Consider the following 21,355-nt stretch of genomic DNA (forward strand, 5'->3'; position numbering starts at 1 on the left):
TCCTGCGTGTTCTGTTCTAGTATGAAATAGCTTGAGCCTCTATCACTACTCTATTTACAACCTTCCCTTTGCTTCCAGCTCCTATATTTTCTTGCTGCAGCTGCCCCCTGTGCTACTCTGCCTCCATCACACAAGTATTTGATAGGCCACAGAAGAAGCTCAGCAAGAGAACTCTTCCTGTTCTCAGCCCCTGTGCTCAGCACCAGAGCACTTGAACAGCAAAAGGCAATTACCTCAAGGAGGAGAGCGGTGAGAGAGGGAGGATGAAGGAAATCAATTCATGCAGGCATAGGGGAAATGGCAGGGCAGTAAGTTCAGAAGCACAGCAGGGCAGCTGCCAATAACAGAGTAGCAAAAGTAGCATCTGGTTTGGTACTTACTCCTTGCTGGCACAACAAAACAAAAGCAAGCTTCATTGAAGTAGCCTCCACTAGTGAAGAGACACAACTACAACAAAGATTAGTCATCTTCCCTTCAGATAAATGATAAGGCCAGCTTGTGTCTAGGGTGGGTGTTCTTTTAAACTATTAAAACTAGATTTAGTACATTAAAATGCACAAAAATTCTGGAAACTTCAGCTACAAGCATCCCATTGTATTTTTATCCCGTTTCCTACTGTCTCCATGCAAGTTATAATGTGATTGCATAAATGCGCAAAACTGCTTACAACAAAATTATTTTCCCTTAGACATCACAAAATTGGTAAGAAAAATCAAAAATCTTTCTCAAGAGATTTAATTAACTGGAAATGTTAAGATATGCTTGTTCCAAGCGCTCCACTTCTTGCGTATCAAATCCTAAACTGTGGAGCTCGGATTTACACACTGGACAATCACTTACTGATGCTCTGTGGACAGCTGGCTATGCCCTTGCTTCTGTCCTCTCTTCATTATTTGACCCTACTTTTGTGCTTATCCAGGATCTCCACAGCAAAGAGCAGCTGAAGGTGACGTGGCACTGTGCAGGAGCTCAGGCTACAAGGACTTGAGATGATCAATACTGATGATTCTTTCAATTGCCATCACCACAAGACGTGAGCTGGACTTTTATGAGCTCTTCTGTCAAAATGATTTCTCTTCCAGCTATACCTCGAGCCCAGGTACTTCACAGTTTCACAGAAGCACATCTTCTTGGCAAGCTAATTTTGTGAAGTGTCATGAGTCATGCTAAAATTGCTACCCAGCTCAAATCCCTGAATCTCTTAACCCAGATTGATTGGTTTCCTTTCTGAGCCAACAAATAAAAAAGAAGTTCACATTGTCACACAATTCCAGACAAGGCACAAGCTAAGTTCTCCCCATTTGCTTTCTTCCTGGATAGCAGTGATGCAAAAGTATAAAACTGAGAGGGTCCAAGTAATTTTTTGGACACTCTTAACTGATGCTTTTGTACCTCTAGGCTGGGGGAATAGCTGAGCCTTTCAGATGTCAAAATGCAGCATCACTGGAAACTTTTAGTTGAGTTACTAGCCAGAATAAGAATAAAGGCTGGCACAGTTAATTACTAACATGGCTGTGTCATCCTTGCAGTGACTTGAAATACTTCAGAAATGACTAAGCCACTCTGCATTAACTGAAATTACTAATTAATTTTTGACATAGATGGGTAAAAAAGTAATAGGTGACCAGTGAAAAGATCACTCACATCCCCCAAACAAAATACCATTAACAGCAAATGAAAACACTGAGTTAGTGTATAACTAACAGTTTAATTGTAATTCTACATAAAGAAATATGACTTGCTTATGAGGGGAAAAAACAAAAAAATTCACTACCCTGTTTCGCAGTTTTCAACTAACAAAAACCAAATAACCTGAAAAGTAATTGCTATCCATAAGTTTTATAACAAGCTTTTTAAAATCAGAGCCTAACTTTAAAAAATTAGTCTTTATTCATTTTACTTAGTGTACATGTGAATAATCCATTTTGTTATGGAAAAATAAAGTATTTGTAGACGTAAGAGAGACAGTTTCACAACAAAAATAGATACTAGTGAGTAACATAACCAAAGCTGAAAACAAAACAGGAAGGGGTTTTGCACAGGGAGTATACATATATTATCTGAACCTGCAAGTGTGATGCCCCTGATGTCATGAACTATTAATAGTTGTCTTCAATGGGGACTATTCTAAAGGGAGATTACACCATCAAAAGTCATTTGTGGTACCTTCATAAACCAAATGTTTTAAAAAGGAATCTCTATTCCATATATGTATTTTTATCATCATACAGTGCTAGAAATTAGTGTCAGTGGAGAAAAATACAGAGCTATGTAATATTTTGCATGCAAACAAGTTTTAATCAGTATAGCTACAAGAAAATCAGCACCATATATTTTCCTGTTTAAATAACCCTATTATTCTATAATTCTGAGTTGGTATGCAAGTCACTCAGTGACAAACCAGGCTTGAAATCTTCATTAATCCCTTTAGCTAAAACATAAAACTTTATTATAAGGAGTTTTCTATTGGAGTGAAATAAATGAAGTTAAATTATTTTGAAAGAATAGTAGGTGCAGTGTAAAGAGCTTTTTATTTTACCATAAAAAAGGGAGTGGAATGGCACACTGTTTACTGAACATTTATGATTATGATCTCAAAATGTGTGGATTTGTCTCAGACACAAAGAGAAGTGGTAAGGTGACTTACACTCATCCTGCTCCTACCAACAAAGCAAAATGCAACATTCATTAAGCTTTGTTGGCATAGTGGACCATCTCCAAACAAAATCATATGGCTTCCGTAAGTTCTATATTTCTTCTCCATCCATATTTTTTCCTGTGTTTATACTTTAAACTATCTTTTGGTATTTGATCCATACAGAACAATGCTAGAAGGAAAAAAATACAACAGGGCCTCAGTTGAAAACCATGAGAAGTCAGCCTGCTTCCCCAGTGGGTGGGTTTCAGGTGCTTAGAAATTTCAGCTTAAAGATCCAGCCCAACAGCTTTGACAGTGTATTACCGGAATTTATTCCCGGAATTCCAGTGCAGTTTGTCTTCTTGGGACCTGGAAGCACCGAGACAAAGTGTACTTGCCTCCACAGCAAAACCTACTGGTGGCAGAGCTCTGCTGGCAATACCACCAGGAGCAGGCATTTTGCCACTGGCAGCCAAAGAGCTCTGCAACAGCTCCACAGAGATTTTTGCTTAGGCTAGCTCCTTGCTGCTCACTAAGTGTACGCAGAACCAGCATGCACGAAGAAAACAAGCTACGTTGCTGTGAGCCTGCCATAAATAAGGCACTGAGGAGCTGCCACTGAGCAGCAGACATTCAGTCAGAGCAGCACGCTCAGCCCAGGGCACGTCCTCAGCCACCTCCTCGCAGGCTACTGTCACACTGCCCCTTGACCTTCTCCAGTGACACGAGGCGTTCCAGCCATCGTCTCCCAAGGCAGTCGTGTCCCTCCCCGGCCACACAGTGATCATCAATGAGGTGACAGCACTGCTCCTGGAGGCACTGCAGCCAGGGACACGGGATGCCTCCTGGGCTCAGAGGCCACCCTGTGCAAGCAGGTCCCATCCCCCAGCTGGACAGCAAATGTAGCTGCCCCCAAACCAGCAACACCTCGTGAACTGACGATAAAAAATAAAATGGAACCAAACAGCTTGCTTTGTTCTCATATTCTTGTGTTACACATACAGAAGTGGAGTTGCTCAGTTCCTATGGGTAACAGGTGAGACTAGCTGTAAAAAGAGTAATTTATAAAGCAGCATTGAAGGAACATACACATGAAAGAGGAGACGGTGAAGTTGTCCTCCTGCCTTCTCTTAAAGTTAGCAAACATTTTTAACAAGAGTATATGAAGATTGCATGGGGATAACTTAAAGCTCAGATAAATTAAGCAATTTTCTATTAACTGTGCTTATAGCTAACTTCAGAGCATGGCACAGACTTTCAATCATGCACAGGTATTTTTCTTCCTTTTGATTGTGTGCCCAAAATGACACATTCTGTTGACTTTTAACAGAGTGTTTTGGTAACGCACCTGGAATTGCTGTAATTTCAGACATCAGAATCACCATCAGTTTAAAAATTGAGAGGGGAAAACCATCCTGGCAGCCAACACAGAAAGCTTCCTCTGTAGCAGAGGAGGTCATCAACCTGTCGTGTCATGAGATAAAAATGTGTACTGTTTTCATGTCTCTGATTCTGCTGTGTTTTCTGTCCTGCCTCAAGCTCTTAACTGCTTTTTTGGGAAATATTAGGAGACAGCTTTATTCCTTCCAACCCAAGCCAGTCTCTTAGGTAATGGCTTTGCCTTAGCCTAATGAGACTCTATCTACAGGTTTAAAAGACAGGTAGAATTTGGAGGGGAGGGTGGCAGGGAGTACCTTATAATACATTTCAGCCCAGACCTGGTTGTTTTAAGTAACTTCTGAAGTCAAGGATGGGCAGGTCAGAGATGAGACAGAGCTGAAGCACTTCATTTTATGGCTATAAAAGCCAACAATAGGACTTTCACAGACATCTGGCAGGAAGACCAAGGTGTGGAGCTAATGTATGTTTGATTCATAACTTTTCTTTAGTATTTAAGTATGACACATTTAGTCTTTGGTTGACTTAGGGTGAGAAATAGTTTCCAAGAAGGGTTGGAGAGGGGTCACTCCAATGAACTGGCTATGCAGGGAAATAATGGAGCTGAAACATACCCATAGGGAAAAACCAAGAACTTGTCCCTCTCTCCCATCATCCCTCTCCTGACTCGGCTTCCAGGAAGGGTCTCCATGCCATTCCCCAACCCTTTTACAGTCTCCTTCTCCTACCAGAATTTATATCTCACCCCTGAGACCAGGTATGAAAAGGTTTGTCCAGATCCACTTTTCTCTCTGTGGAATTTAATCATGTGGTCAGATAACACAACTAATAGTTTCTAAGGATTTCAGCCTCTCAGTGCACCGCAGCAGGGCTGTTTGAGTGAGCCTATCTTCTCCCTGCTGCTTTAGGCTGGCCACCTTTGCAATGGCAGCATCCAACAAGGACACAGTACCACTTCCCAGATGAGAAGCAGCAACATGTTAAAACACGTGCAACTGTTTGCTGGCGGCATTCTTATCACATCACAGCTGTAGTAACAAAATCCAAGATTGCTTCACATCCCGGTCTCTCATTAGGATAGTGATAAAACTTTTTCCCCTCCTCTGCTCAGAGCAGAGCAGACAGCAATTACAACAGTCTCCTTGAAACACACACCAGCTAGCAAGAGTTGTTAAATTCAACAATCCCAAAATTAGGAGAGTGGGAACTCAAAGCCAAGCACATTGCTTGCTTTGGTGCAAGTGACGTAAGGATTTATTCAGTTGCACTGAAATAATCTGGGAGAGGTTTACTTAAGGTTGTTTATTTTTGTATCTGTTACAGTCAACTGCCAGGTAACTTCATTAAAAATAGGTGCTTTTAACCGAGTAAGGTGTTTAAGGCTCATAAAATTAGGGATAGCCAGTTGGGCAGAGAGAATATCTAGGAAGAGAAACTTGAGTTTTACAAGACTGATCAGGGCAGAAGGGCAAGAGACATATCAAAACCTTTGGTATTCCAAACACTGCTAAAATCCAAGCAAATAGTGTTTTCTGCTTCAGTACAATCTGCGGTCATTGAGAAAATGACAAGTGAACTCATCTTTTTGTTAAGCTTGACTTCATGTTTGAAAAGCCCCTGGCTCCATTTAACTGCTCTATACTCAGCAGGAAGAAATTTAAACAGATCAAGTATTTTCTCCAAGTTTTGATTTCATACACGTATATGTATTTCCTGGGACATGACAAAACACAGACAGGGCAAAATGCATCAATAAATCTGTTCCCACGGAGAATTACTTGGCATTATACAATATAAACAAAGCTCTGAAGAGTGAACTCTGAATTTTTAGTTTCTGTGAATTCTATCTTACAAGGTGAAGAAATCTGTTTAATGACTTCTGACTGTGAGTAAATTTTTCTAAACTAAGTGTTTCCTTACGTTATCCTTAGGATAACTCTCCACATGCTTGCAATTTACACATCTTGGGAAAAACAGTATCCTAAATCACAGGGAATGGAAAAGCTGCATTGTGGAAGAAGAGAAAGAGACTTTAGACAAAAGGAGAAACAACTGGCCTACTTGCAAGGAAGTCCTGACACCTCTCTCACTTACCAAATGAGCAAAGCTAGGTCAGATCCCACCTGCAGAAGGGATGGGCAGAAACTTCTAGGATCTTGAAATCTGCCAAGGAGGTATGAGAGAGCATGAAGTTTAAGGAGGAACTTAACATGAAGTTCAAGGAAGGTTTGGTGGATGAGAGGCTGGAGATGACCCAGCAATGTACACTTGCAGCCCAGAAAGCCAATTGTACACAGGGCTGCATAACAGGAACCATGGCCAGAGTGTGAGGGAGGGGATTCTCCCCCTCTCTGCTCTCGTGAGACCCCACCTGGAGTGATGCTTGCCCCTCTTGGGTCCCACACACAAGAAGGCCATGGAGCTTCTGGAGTGAGTTCAGAGGAGGACCACAAAGATATCAGAGGGCTGGAGCACACCTCCTACAAAGACAGGCTGAGAGAACTGGGGTTGTTCAGCCTGGAGAAGAGAAGGGTCCAGAAAAACCTTATAGCATTTTCCAGGGACCTACATGAGAGGGAGAAAACTTTTTACAAAGGCAAGTAATGACAGGTCAAGGTGAATGGCTTTAAACGAAGAGTCAGTTTAGGTTAGATATTAGGAACTGAGGGTGGTAAACCCCTGGAACACATTGCCTAGCAAGGCGGTGGATGCCACAATCCTGCGAATGTTTTAGGTCAGGTTGGATGTGGCTTTGAGAGATCTCATCCAGTTGATGATGCCCCTGCTCATTGCAGGTGAGTTGTATTAGACGGGTCCATTCAACCCAAAATGTTCTATGATTCTAACAGAGGCCAATGGCAGGGAAACCATTTGGCTCCCCTAAATATGAAATTAACAGCATGAAGAGACTGAGCATAACACTCTCCAGTCTTTCTGGTTTTGGTTCACGAATAGAGTACATTTGCTATACTGATAAAAAGGCAAGTGAAAGGGAAGAAGAATCATACACACTTACAGAATATTTCTAACATTGCATGGAAAAACACTAAGACCTTTTAGCTTTGTATATCTTCATGGCTTTTGGAACAACATAAACAAAAAGATGACAAGCAGACACTTCTCAACAGCCTTGCAGAGAACAAACTCTGTCAGAATCCAGACACGTAGCATCCCCAGCACCCCTGTTGGTGATCACAAACATCTCACATTCTCTGGGTATCCCAGGGAGCAAGCTGCCACAGGCCTCAGCTGGAAAGCAGCACAAAGCACCTCTCTGGGCTGACAAAACTAGAACAAATAGGCTGCTTCCTACTGAGCAAACCTCAGAGTAATTATACAGCACAACTTGGTAAGAACCAAGAAACTCCACCTGAGATCCTATTGAAATATGGTGATTGCCACACTATGCCGCAGAAACAGGGTTTACAATAATGGTTTCTTGCCTTTGGGTTAAAAATAATATCAGATCATGATGTGAGATGTAGCACTCAAACTTTTACGTGGAAACAGAATTTGGACAGCAGGAGAATGTAGCTTATTTCAGCTTTGGATTTATTCCTGATAATACTGATTTAAGGATTTGAAGAATTTCTAGCAGTTATGTTAAATTGTTTATTTAAAGATAATTGTTTCTCTTTCCCCAAGAAAAATGACAGGAAACATGAATCAAGACTGTTCAAAAACTAAAATAACAACTTCCTTTGTCTTTATTGATAGCATTTTTGGTTTTGTGACCTGAGTGGGTATTTGTAGGTGTGTTTACTGTGTGAAATCTTTTTGCAATGAATCATTATTTTGATGCAATATTTTACATAAAGTCAGCAGTTGATGTCTGGGTAATTTCTTTTGTTGTCAGTAGGATTAGGAAGGAGAGAACTGAAAAACACGCAGGAAGAATAATAAAATTAATGTTTTACAGGAAATCAGATGTTCTCTGGATGTTCTGCTGCAGTTAATTTCCACTAAACACAGCAGAGTATGACGGGAATGGAGATAGTGACGGTGAAGGAAAAATTCCAATAATGTGCTTTCATTCTTTGATTGCCTTTCCAGGAAACAGAGAAGTTGCTTCAGCCTCCTTCAAATGGCAACAAGTGCAAAATAAATTTTTTATCTCTTAGTGATAAAAAATACGCAACACTCCACATACCAAGATGTTTTGAGTTTCAGTATTATTATGGGCCACAAGGCCCATCCATCACTCTGTCTAGACCACACAAAGTCTGTTATTGGCACTGTATGAAGGTTTAAGATTCTCTAACATTAAAACATCCCTAAACTGACGATCAAGATCTCTGCTCTCTATACCATCCATTGCCAAACAACTTTATTTTTTCTGTTGAAAAAAATTCCAAAAAGCTTATGAATTTAAAATAATGAACACTTGTACAACTGTTTCCAGCATGTTGCCGAAAAACACTCAGTGAATAAATTATCTTCATTATTCAGAAGGCATTGTAAACCATGGTCTTCCTCAGGAATGAAGGTTAATTAATGTGGTAGATTTTATGCTCCAAACTTGTCTATGGAGAAATGGTTGAGCAGCAAAACTGATGAAGCCTGGTTTCTAATTATTTGTGTGCCTTAACACTACTAAAACAATAACCCCAGTTCCCTGATCACTTCCAAAGTGTCCCTGGAGCAGTCACAAAGTACACTGCCTCACATGCACACCAATCAGTGAGTCTTTCATGCAATGTTGGTTTTTTTGAATAGATGTACCAGACATGTACAACAGGGTAGTCCAGCCTGGCTTTTTTACATTGATGGCTCAGAAAGTTGTCAAGTTTATCAGCAGAAAAATAGTGTAGTCCATTTCCCTAAGAAATTCAGTTAAGGAGGAGACTTAAATCAGTTCAAACCTTTAAGGATTAGGCTGATCATTTCACAAAATCATAGCAAAATCCAGGGCACGTTACTGGGTACTCTTCAAATGTGGGACTACGTACAGACTTTCAGTTTCATTATACACAGTAGGAAGTAAGAGGAAATGCTTTCATTTGACATTCTAGTTTTGACCACTGGAAGTCAACTTCAGAAGTTTTGCAATAGGCTGTCCAGCTTTTTAACAAAAAACACCTGCAGCACAGATAAAAGGTTTAGATTTTGGTTTTTTTTCTTTTTCTTCTAGGCTTTGCCACAAACACCCTCTGACCTTGGAAAAGCACAGTAATTTTATCATCTGTAACATAACAAAAAAACCTCCAGAACTTTACTTACTTGTATACAAAGTACACATCACATGCCTCAGCTATCCCGTATGGTTTGCTACACACTGTAAAGTGCCTTGCATTCAAGGGCCAAAGCAGTGAAATAAGTTTTCAAAGGGAAATCTGGAATGAATGAATGAATGAATGAATGAATGAATGAATGAATGAATGAATGAAAAGATGAAACGTTAGTCCCTATAAAAAGAAATTTTCTAGTGAACATCACTGATCTGATGAAGTATATTTGTTTGGAAGATAATACAAATGATCATTCAAACAATATAAAGTGTCTACATGTTTCTATTAATCCTGCCTTAACTAAGGTAGAAGAGATAAATGCCATATAACTCTATCTGCCTAAATACTAGATGCTAATACAAAATAAATACAAAGTGCCTGCAGAGGAGCCAAGGGGCCACTGACACCTCTCATTTCTGAATCTCTTCCTGTATTCTTCCCCCCACCTTCCCACCATCCTCCCTTTGACTCATGTCCTTTCTATCTTGTTACCTCAGCCACACAAAATGTTTGGCAGACAGTTCCTAAAACTTCCTGAGTTCCTAAAACTTCCTGCACTACCTGTTTGAAACCTGTCTGAAACTACTCCAAAAGGCTAAAATCTTTGCACCTCTTCTTTGGAGTAGTTACTTCCAGCAGTAAGCGAAATCCCAAATATCCCACTGTGAATACAGCACTAGTTCATGATTTTTTGTACCTGTAGAAGTATTTAATGTGCTCCAGTGTGCTTGATCTTGTTTTTGCCTTAAATGCCTTCTTGTGAAATGTGTTGAACAAACAATTTTTTTTCTAGTATTTACATCTGGGTTCCTGTGTTACTGCAAATGTAACGTGCATGACCATGATATTTTAATGTTTGTCATTAATGTGTGCATAGGATTATCAGAAGGCAACTCCTTCAGGTAACACCTATTTGACAATTCCTAACTGCTAACATTTCTACTTTTAAAAGTAATGATAAGAGGCTGTACTTTGTGAGATTGTGAAGTAGCCTGGGATCAATACTTCTTATGTTACAGGTTTTCTGTACCCTACTTCAGACTGTGGTCCCCGTGCAATGCATCACTCAAGCACACTGTCAGGAAGAGTTCACAGTCTGAGCTGAAGTCAGAGGCAACCAGAGGAAGAGTTGTGAAATAACATGAAAAGTAAGGCAGGAAGACTGTGACAGGAAGAAGATACAAGATACCTTTGTACACAATGAAATCAGTCAAAACATTTGACATGTCTTCTTCAGCCTCCTTTCCTCCTCCTCAAGAAAATAAATAGCTACAATTCTTGACCAGCATTAACTAGTCATCACTGCTGGCTAGCCACTGTACAAGTCATAGAGGAAGCAAAGAAGCTGAAAGAAGATTATGTTTCCTTTATGAATAATAAGGCAAGGTGATTTTTTTAATAGATGGGCCCACATAAAAATTAGTAACAACACAAGCAAGGATGACATCGATGGCAGAAGACAAGAGAGCAGCGAGTTGTGGAGGACCAGAAAGCCAGGGAGCAGAAGCAGCAATCCTCCCTGCTGACAGGCTGTGGGAGAGAGGGTTCTCAGCACGAGCCACACGTCGGTGTAGGGACTGAACAAACAGCTGAACAGCCACAGCTGGCACCACAGGATGTTTGATGGTAACACCTAATGCCTGAAAAACACTGAAAAACACTCACAACAAAACCACATTTCCTTTCACTGTTTCCAGAATCCCAACAAAATCCTCAAAACAACAACAAACTTTTTCAAGGAGATTTTATCCATTGGCAAGAACACTTTTCCAGACTCGAGAGCCCCATAAAGCACTCCTGCATCAGTTGATCTCAAACATGTTATCACAAAGCTGACAGTCCCTGCCTGGACTGAATGATTTCTCAGAGATTTCCCCTTTTCAGCTTTCCCTAGTTCATCCACCAACCCCTTCCCCACCTGCCTCCCTCCCTCTCAAAAAATCCTCACTGTTTCAGACAGGTCTGTGAAGAACCTGTTTTAGTAATCAGTAGGGTGCTCCAATTACTTCATCATGACACAAATATTGCCAACACCTCAAATGCGGAGGTGGTTCTGGCAGAGTTTGTGTTTTGCCATGTAGCCTTCCTCCACAATGGGAGTCACCTTAATAAAGGAAGACATTTTGCTGACATGCACAACTAAGAGTAACTTTCCCTGGCATTTGTAATTGAAGCCTCAGTCACTCATTGTCCTGAAAAATTATACAAGAAAACTATTCTAGGAGGGATTAGCTCTTAGTTAGGAGACAGAAACAAAGCAGAGTGTTTAAATGCCATGAAATCTAGGAGTGTTCCACAGACCACTCTGGAAGAACAGTTCTGTGTGGCTCAGCTTCCTGAAAAACAGACATAGAAAAATGCAGAGACCAGGCTCTAGAAAGCTTGAAAGCTTCTGTTTGTCTGTCTGTCTGTCACTGGGGTTGGCAGTAGCCAGGCAGACAGGTTAGTGATCCCCTGACTCAGCCCCCCTTGCAGTGTCACACAAAGATTTGCCTTTTCTCAGATACAAAGTCCCAAGCCCTGCTGACAAAGTCAGCAAGGTATCAACTATCCCAGTCCTTAGCTGGACACGTTTCTCTTTTCAAAGTCTGTTTGAACTATTTAATTATCATGAATGCTGTCTTTATCAAGCCTGCCTCCAGTCAAGTGGCAGATTCAATACTACTCAATACTGTCTGGCAGAGTAATTGAAACCCAGTGTGTACAGAACAGGACTGTGCTCCCCTGAAGCTCAGATAACTCGAGCATTGCCTTGCCATGATTTTACACACTGGGAAAGATTTTTGCCTTTGAGAAACATCATGGGCTCCAGAGCTCCTCCCCCATTTCCACCTCTACTTCAAAGTAAGAACAATCAATCTTGTTTACCAGCCTGACCCAACTGAACAAGCTCTCATCTTTTTATATACATATATTTTTCAGTCCCTTCCCTCCACATTGACACCCATTACAAGAAAACAGTATTGGCCCATTCATGCTCCCTGCAGCTATTCATCATCTTCTAGGTTGTGTTGTATTTGTAGACTTCCTCTCAGGATGACTGCTCCATGTTGAGTAAAACTACAGTAAAACAAGAAACACGTGGCAGAGGAGTCTGGCCTGAAAGTCAAAAGGTTCCCACAGCATGTTACTAACATCTGGAGTGTTGGACAACCTTTAGTCAAGTGTTTTGATCATATAATTTCATTATTTGTCTTAATATCATGCACAAAAGAAGCCTGATGGTATCTAATGAGCTTTTCAACTTCTGCAAAAGGGAGAATCATTAATGCATACTAGCACTGTGTGTGGATTTCCAATAAGGTTTCCAAGAGGGGAAAAAAAAGGTGATAAAAGCCCTCTGCTTCTGTACCCCATCTCCTGCAAAGAGCTGCTGAGCAAAGTGCTAAACGAACATGAGTCACCTGAAAACCAGCTCTGACCAGTTATTCAGTGGTTCTTCAAGAACAAAATAAATACTGAACACTTCAAAATGCAGGTCATAGTTATTATTTACTCTAGCTTAAAAGGGGAATAGTCAATAAAACTGAAGACTACTTAGTCAAAACTTCTGCAGTACAAAAACACAGAAAACATTAAAGAGAGAATGCAAATTAAGAGCTGTGATAACTGGATAGTGTTTGGCACTAGTAGACTGAAGAAAAACACATTACTGTGTAAAAAATGAATAATATATGAAAAGAAGTGCACTTAGGACCAGCTATCACAGAGTTTAACACATTATCTCCTCAGACTACACCAAACAGGTTCATGAGGATCTTTGTTAACTGAAATCAGATAGATGCTGCTGGAGAAGGAAGTTATTGGTGTTCCCAGTGGCTCAGTTTCAGGATAAATGCCTTTGAGATCCAGAGCACCCAACAGTGCACCAAAGTACACTTCACCTTTTTTGTTTGTTTGTTTTGCCACACTGACTGCAGCTTGCTCACTAAGCTTTATTCACTCCTCTTTCTCCCTTCCTTGTCTTTTGTTCTGCATTACAATGTGAGGGATAATGTTGTTAAACAATCACATTTGTGCATATTATGTAAAAGTATGCTTTTGAAATAATTCAGTGGGAATCAGTAGAAGAGTTGCACACAAGGACCAAAGATTATTCCATCCCTTATTCCATCCTCTCCAAAACTGTGGCTTGTCAGAAGTGCTTGAATTTCCCTTTTGATGCAACGACACACCAGTCTCAATTTTAAAGATCCATTTCAGAAGTACTGCCTCTGCATTCTCTTAAACTATTGTGAAGAAATATGAACACAAAAAGATCTATTTTTATATCAATATTCTAAAGGCACATAAAAGGGAATCTAGCTTTGTCCTCATGATTTATACTATCAATAGAAAGCTTTAACTAAGTTACAGTAATATTATTCAGTTGGATTTGGTTTTTTGTAGAGCAAGCATATGGGAGCTATAAATCTCAAGAAACAAAAAAAAAAAATCTATTTAGCTGTAGGCGCTTTTATATCACCAGCAGGCTTAGGTATGCTTTCAACATTTTGTCTGTTCAACGCTAATGGCAATGGATTAGGCAGATTAGATATGCCTACCAGTGCAGCTCCCCGATAAATTACAGGCTTTCTATCCACAGCAGGCTCTCAATAATTCCATTTTCGGTAGAAATGAAAATGCGTCTTTGGAACAAAAGAAAGTACTCAGTCTTCCAGCCATTCACAGAAAGTTTTGCTGGTATACAGCCATATGTCAAAGCATGCCTACTGTTCTGTAAGTCACCCTGGGAACAGCAGGACTAATGAAGCCTGGTTTCCTAAAGAATCATGTCCTACATTTAGCACCCACAGTGTAATGCAGTGCCTGAGCCCTCCAGTGCAACACAGCTGTATTCCCTGTGCTCCCTCACAGCAATCTTGCACAATACCTGAACTCCTCCATCACACACAGCTCTGCCCGAGTGTCCTCCCGCAGCATTTCTCCACTGCCTCCTCTCCATGCCCTTCCCCTTCCTACAGTCACCACCCTCATCACTCCTCCTTCCCAGCTCCTGCCAGCCTAGTGCTACATCTGCACTTGCGGGTGACCAGCAGCAGCAGAACATAATGAACTAGACCTGAACTCTGTCGCCTCCAACCTGGCAGGAACCTCTACAAGTTGGGCAGTGAGTCCAACACCATTAGAGGGAAGATGGACAGACAAAGGGATGCATAGGGTGGTTGCACACACTGTGTTTTCTTTGAAAGCAGAAAATCTAGTCTCCTGAAAAGGCTGCTGAGATGCTCCTTGGTGCTCCTTTTCAGGAAACACAACAGCATGACAAACTTAACAGAAAATTCACTCTTCAAAAATGTCCTGAGATAATTATTTTCATTGCACAACTTCTGCTTCTGGGAGTTTATTCACACAGCTAACTCAAAAGAGAGAAAATAGTCAGTGTTATTAAGTTTTATGCATTTTATTGAAGCCATTAAGAAGCTGTCTAAAAAGATCAGTACTGCTGCCTCAGACTGAGGTTCTCAGCCCTATCTCCCACCTACAGAAAGGCCCTGACATGACAGAAGAGGATGCACTATGCAATTCCTCAAAAAAGATGAACTTGTGGCAAGGTTTTCAGTTTCCTCTAGCTGTGAGATATCAGAGCTGTATCAGCAAGAGATTTAACAAGGTCTTGGCTGCTGTGTTATAAGAGAGATCTCAATAGCAGACAGTTTTTATGTTTTTTGTATTTTTAAACAGTGCCATGGAGCCTACAGCAAGATTTGCTCTGTGGAGCAAATGTGCAATTGGAAAAAGTATGAACTCCTGGCAAAATGAACATGGATAGTTAGGACAAGCCCACGGGATCCAGTCTGTCTTTGTGAATATTTGGACAGGTTGTCCCATGAAAACTGAATAAAAAGCAAGACTGGAAAGACAGGGACACAGTCATGGATACACTGAGTATGTCTGTATGCCTTGGATTGCAATAAGGGTTATTTTTTACCACCACCCACATAAAATTTCCCACTTCCAGCTGAACTTCTCAGCTGAAAGCTGGGAGACATCCATTTGAGATAATGGGTAGAGAAAAAGATATCTGCATACCTATCACAGAAAAGTATTGAGCTGTGATTATAGTCGCCAACACCCACCTTCTGAGATTATGAATAAGCTGCCTTTATATGAAAAGCTATTAACATTAATTATATTGCTTATATGGCTTACTAAATATCTGTGGGTTTTATAAACTTCATCAAAATCACAGACCTCTTCAGCATTCCCACCCCTATCACCAGAAATCAGGGCCTAACATTAACATTTCACTTTCTTCCCTTCCTTCCTTTCACTCCCTCTCTACAATCCAGGATGACATTTCCTCCACAAACAGCCATGTTTTTGAAAAACAATATTAATATAACTTGTTATAAACTAAAAGAGGTATTGAGGCAAATAATACTACACATGAAAGAGGATTCCCCACATTTGTTAAAATTCCCAATCCCCATATTTTTTAAAATTCCCAATGGAATTTCTTTCATCAGAAAGACAGGGTTCTAAATGTGCCTTTAATTCTTGATTTCTTTATTGATGATTAGGCTTGGCATAATTACTTATTTACAAAATGTCAAAATTATACATTTCATTAATTTTCCAAAATGTTTTTACCAGCAAGATAGTCAAATGTTGTCTGCAGCAAGTTTCTGCTTCAGAATTTATGTAATACAGAACAAAATTACTCTCCTTCAAAGAGTCCTGTCCTCAGACAAGTAAGCATTTTAGAATTACTTGATTCTTTTAAATATAGGCCTTTATCTTCTAATAATGTGAAATACATTAATCTTTCGTGACTCTGTTTGTCACAATTTAGTTTCCTCCTGATATGCTGCGATTCTTGGCAATTATTTGAATCTTGCCCTAAAACTTAGAATTGAAAAAGCTAAAAATATTACAAGACATTATTTCAAGTAGAAATTACATATATGTATCTATTAAGTCACATTAGCAAAAACTTAGTAGAGCTAGGAAAGAGCTCAGGCTTCCCAGAATCACAGTATTTTGCATTCTATTTTTTATTCAAACAAAACCTAGTCAAATAGAACTGACCATGGCACAGAAGACTGAAATATTTTTAAAATACATTATGTTCTTTTCACTGAGCATTCAGTCTGTTCAGCTTAGTGCCAACACAGACTCTCCTTAAACCATAGACTGCACTCATGGGATAACCTGCTGATTATATCAAAGGAACCTTCTCGTTGCCAAAGTATTTGATACCTGGCTGTCATTTTCCCTAGGCAAGTGTGTTTTGCAAGCTCTATGAACTGTGTTGTAGCTTATGCTATTTTGGTTCTATGATAGTTGGAAGCAGCAGCTGAGACAGATCCAAGCCTGTCATCTTCTAATCTAAGTCACCACATGCATCATGCTTCATCAGTGATGAAAAACAGAAATATAGCAGCCAGACATGTCTTTGGCCATAGAGTGTCCAGAAGACATTTTAATGAAGTCTAATGTCCATAGCTTAAACTCACTTTGTGTGTAGCAAAGTGAACTACACAGATAGGGCATTCATCCTCAAAGAAAACTGAAATTACTTTGATTCTGGTGATTGTTAGGTCTAATATTAGCAGTGTTTGGGGAAAGAGAGCTATGCTGTCCTCCATGGAATCACTTCAAGGCACATCAGCAAGATGGATAAAACTAAATGTTACTGCCCTGAGGATGAGAAGAAATTAAGCACTTCTGTCCTCATTCCTGTGCCAGCAATACTTGGAAACAGCAGCAGAGCAGGGGTATAAAGAGAACAGAGGTGATAGGAGTGGGGTTATGGAAGGTGGGGAAGTTATTGGACTGCAGTGGAGAAAGGGTGAGGACCTGAAAGAGGTCTGGAGGGATTCCCAAGCGGAGTGGGTACCAGCAAGGAGTGCGAGTGTTCTGAGAGGGTAGAAATTTAGGAGCAGTCAGGGATGATTTGTGCCCGTACCAGGTTTTCTTCACCTCCTTTCCCCCTTACCTCCCCACTCCTCCTCACAGTCTGACCTCAGTACAGCGAATCCCTCAGTCTATTGCTTTTCAACACTGTTATCTTCTTTCCCTACCTTTTTCCCTGGCAGACAAAGTACCCCAATTCTACTTCCATCACTCTTACATACCCTTCTCCAAATACTCTCTCTCCCACTTCCTCCAAGAGCTTCTAGCATGTAAGAATAATAAAGTGAGCTTTATTATTCTTGAGACTTGGAGGAGGGAAAATTATAAAATGGACCTCAATGTTCTTGTCTTGCTCTCTCTGCAAGCTGTTTTGGTCAGTTAACACTTCACTCAACATCAGTAAGAATCTTTCCTGACTAGGAAAGATTCCTTCTTATAAATTCACAGCCCCCTTTTAAACAATGGATGTTTTGAATCACCAAGTCTCAGGAACCTGAAAGAAAAGCCAGATGGGAATAGATCACTCTGATCTTGAAACAGTTCAAATAGACCCCCTGTTTTTGGGCCCACTACATCATTACATTTCTTTACTTCCAAAAATTCCATTTGGAGGCAGAATGTTTTGTACAGAACACCACCACCAAGGGCTAAAAATAAGTTGCATATACCTGTGACTGGAAACAGTACATCAGGGCCAGGAAAATCCAAGAAAATGGGGAATGTCTGACAGACAAAGAAAGTGTCTCAAGTAAAATTATCCTGCTGCTGCCAACATTATTTAAGACAGAAAAATCTCCACTGGTTTCTAGGACATTGGTCCCACAAATAAACTATCTCTCAGCCTTTATTTAAAGTCCCATTTGCTGCTTTGATGATTGACTTGCTATTGGGAAAAAATATGCCCTTCATTTTTCTAAATAAGCAGCCTACTCATTGTTCTCTACAAAGTCTTATTGAAACAAGTGTACATTTGTGTCTATGTAAAAGCTTTACATTTGAAAGCACAGTTGTATTAATTTTGGTTCATCATTTCAGGCTTCACTCTGACAATAAAAAATTATGCTACCTAGTGTGATGTAAATTAGGTACCATAATAACTAACTCAATTTTTAATGTCTCTCCCTTTCTCTAATATCAATTGCCTTCTGCAACACCTCGGTGTCCTTGAAAAACACTCAAAGAAATTATGCAAAAGAACCACTATTCAAGGAAAAATCAAGAGGATGTATGAAAAAAATATATCTGACTACAAAGACTGGGTAAACCAAGGCAACGAGACCACTGTTCCCCTACAGCTTATAGACTGGTCCTCTTTTATGGTTTTTTTCCCCAACAGCATAGAGTAAGTTTTACAGCTTCTCCTCTCCCCCCAAATGGCACCAGTTAACACTGGAATAAACACACTCAGTCCACATACCAGCCAGTGTAAGATGGCAAAGCCTTTTTAGGCTGCACTAGAAATTCAGACCAGCTAAGAATAATTTTTGACATTCATGAAACTTATAAAGTTTTGCCCTTTTTTGAAAACCAAGTTCAAAGAGATTGAAAAAGACTTCCAAAGAAGCATAGCTACATTTTATATTCACCTATATGTACAGCAATCACATTTATTAGATTGCAAGGCAGACTTGGGTTTCATAATACAGGGGCTTTTACAAACTAATCACCATGCATGGAAAGACATCTAAAGGTGGACAGACAAGCAGAAAAAAACATAAATCATGCACATAAGTTATCTTAAAATAAACCACTTGGAAAAGGAACTTGAAAAAAATCTTCACTGATAGTAAAAAAATATATATAAAAATTTAAACCAGTAGGATGCTTACATATAAAGGCCATGTTTCTCAAAAATTCAAACACTTGTTACATAACAACAGGCTATACTCCTCTCCTTTCAAAGACATTGATTCATTTTTTCTTGAAAAGGGAAGATTTACACTATTCAAATGGAAACAGTGGATTTGATGATTTAATTCAAAATACCAAAACGCCTCAGACATATCCTTGATGATAAACATGACATTGTATTCTTTTGCTTTAGTCTAAAGAGCCCTCTAGTGCTCACTAACAGCAGTTATGATATATTATTTCTAATAAGTAAGGAGCTTCCTAGTAAATCTCTGCCTATTACCTCTACCAGACACCTCCAGCTAAGGGAAAGAAAATGAGTTTGAGGCACTGGGTGATACATCTGCATGAAGAAAGTAATTTAAATCCCATAGTTAAGACTGTTATTTGGAAAATATATTTACTTTGCTTTCTGTATTATTTTAAAGGACTCATGGGTTTAAACAATATTTCAGTCATCCACTAATATTTATTAATACAAGTTTATATATAGAAAAAGAGCCTTCAGTTTTCAAAATTATTCAGCTTTCTCAGTCACCACTGATGAAAGTCAATGATTAATGGGTCACACTGCAATTATCTCCAGAAAGAGGTTCTATTCAGGTAAGTTCATGAAGGACCACCCCATTCCACTTTAAACGATTAATTCACTTTAAACAAAAACCTTCGGATCATATTATGAAGAAAAGGTGCTATTAGCTTAAGATTCCTTATTCATTCACATGCCCCACTCCCTTATCTGGGTCAACAAAACTGCCTGTGGAGATAAGCTGTGAACCACAGCATGACACTCCTCAGTGCTACCACAGGCTGTAGAAAAAAAACATATAGAGAATATGACTTCAAGTTCACTATCCACCATCTGAGAAAGGATTTTAACCCATTCCTCCACTGAAAAGAGCTGCAAAACAGAGATGTGGCAACTCATAAAATAGGGAATCGAGACAGACTAATTTGATCCACTTTGTAATCTCCAATATCTTGAGTCCCTGTTCCTAAAACAGTTTAGTTTAGCAGTAGTTGTTACTGAATCTTCCAACACCTGCCAGTAACAATCCCACAATGGCTTTACCAGTGAAGGTTGGTTGCCAGCTATCCCAGAATGAATACCATTCCCATTTTTAAGCAGAAACTGATTATTATCCAAGCAGTTGTAATATCAGAATGAAGTTAGTACAAAATTGTAACTAATTTCCTTTTCTTATCCTAATATCAGCAAGTTACTGTCACTTACACTTTAGAAACGCTGAAGTCACAATCCAGATGTGAAAGAAAAATACATTCTCTGCACTTCAAATTTAAGTAACTACTTGTATACCTACAAACACATGCCAGAGAGTTATGCTTTCACGGTGCAAGCAGTATCATACAAAATTCCATACCCAGACTCTGCAGGAAGCTTTCAAAAAAAATAAAAACCAAACCAAACCAAAAACCAACCAACCAACCAACCAAAAAAAAACCAAAAAAACCTGCGAAGCCCCCCAAAGACCCAAATCTCCCCTTTAGCTTAGCTGAATGCCTATTTATCTTGTATTTACAGAGGGACAGACAGAGCCTTTGGCCTTACCAACAGCAAAGGGTTGGATGTAACATTGCCACACGTAGAAACATGAAACTTCAACAAGGGATTATGAGGTTACTTCAGCTTTCACAATTCTCCTAGACCCCAGAATGCATCCAAAATTGTCCAGGACAAGGTACCTCTACTATCTATGCCAGGAGTATGAAATATATGTGTCTAGAGGATAATGAAATGGCAAAGACAAAACTACTGTGCTCTTTAAGCTGTAGAAGTGCAACTTGTATGGACTGAGTGTTTACACTGGTACTTCTACAGCACTTTAACTAGCCTTGATACAGCTCTTGAAAGTGAGTTTTCAGAAGTTTCTGAACCTGAAGGATCCTTGTTGTCAGCAAGAGAGGCAATTCTTCATCTACACCAAAGCATTTTCTTTAGGGAGATGATGCAATAAATGTCAAAGTATTATGATATTTTATTCCTGATTGTTCACGATTTGTAGTAGTTTTTTAAATCCAGAACATGACTGCAATTGAAAAAGGGCTAGAAATGTACTGCTGGGGTGAGATAAAAGCTACCATATTAACTACTCTTACAAAAATATTAGATTTCTATAACTTCTTCATTTTTAGAAAGACTGTGCAAAAATTTTGAGAATAAAGTTTGATAGCAAAGATTTGCCCTCTGACTAAATTGATACTCATCCTCAAGATGTCATTCCAATGTCAACCTTTAGATTTGCTTTAGTACAATGATATATTATGCACAATCAAAATCATTGCTGAATTAACAGGATTAGGAAGTGCAACATCAGCCTTTGTCTGAGCCCTGTTAGGTAAGCTGGACATATGAAAAGTC

General features: G+C 39.6%; 1 protein-coding gene across 2 annotated transcripts in view; it reads right to left on the bottom strand.

Annotated features, from left to right (window-relative positions):
• RNF144B (ring finger protein 144B) overlaps positions 1 to 21,355 on the bottom strand; it is an 84,209-nt gene that overhangs the window by 48,215 nt on the left and 14,639 nt on the right. The window lies entirely within an intron of this gene.

This window comes from Catharus ustulatus, chromosome 1, assembly GCF_009819885.2.
Source record: "Catharus ustulatus isolate bCatUst1 chromosome 1, bCatUst1.pri.v2, whole genome shotgun sequence".
NCBI classification, from domain to species: Eukaryota; Metazoa; Chordata; class Aves; order Passeriformes; family Turdidae; genus Catharus; species Catharus ustulatus.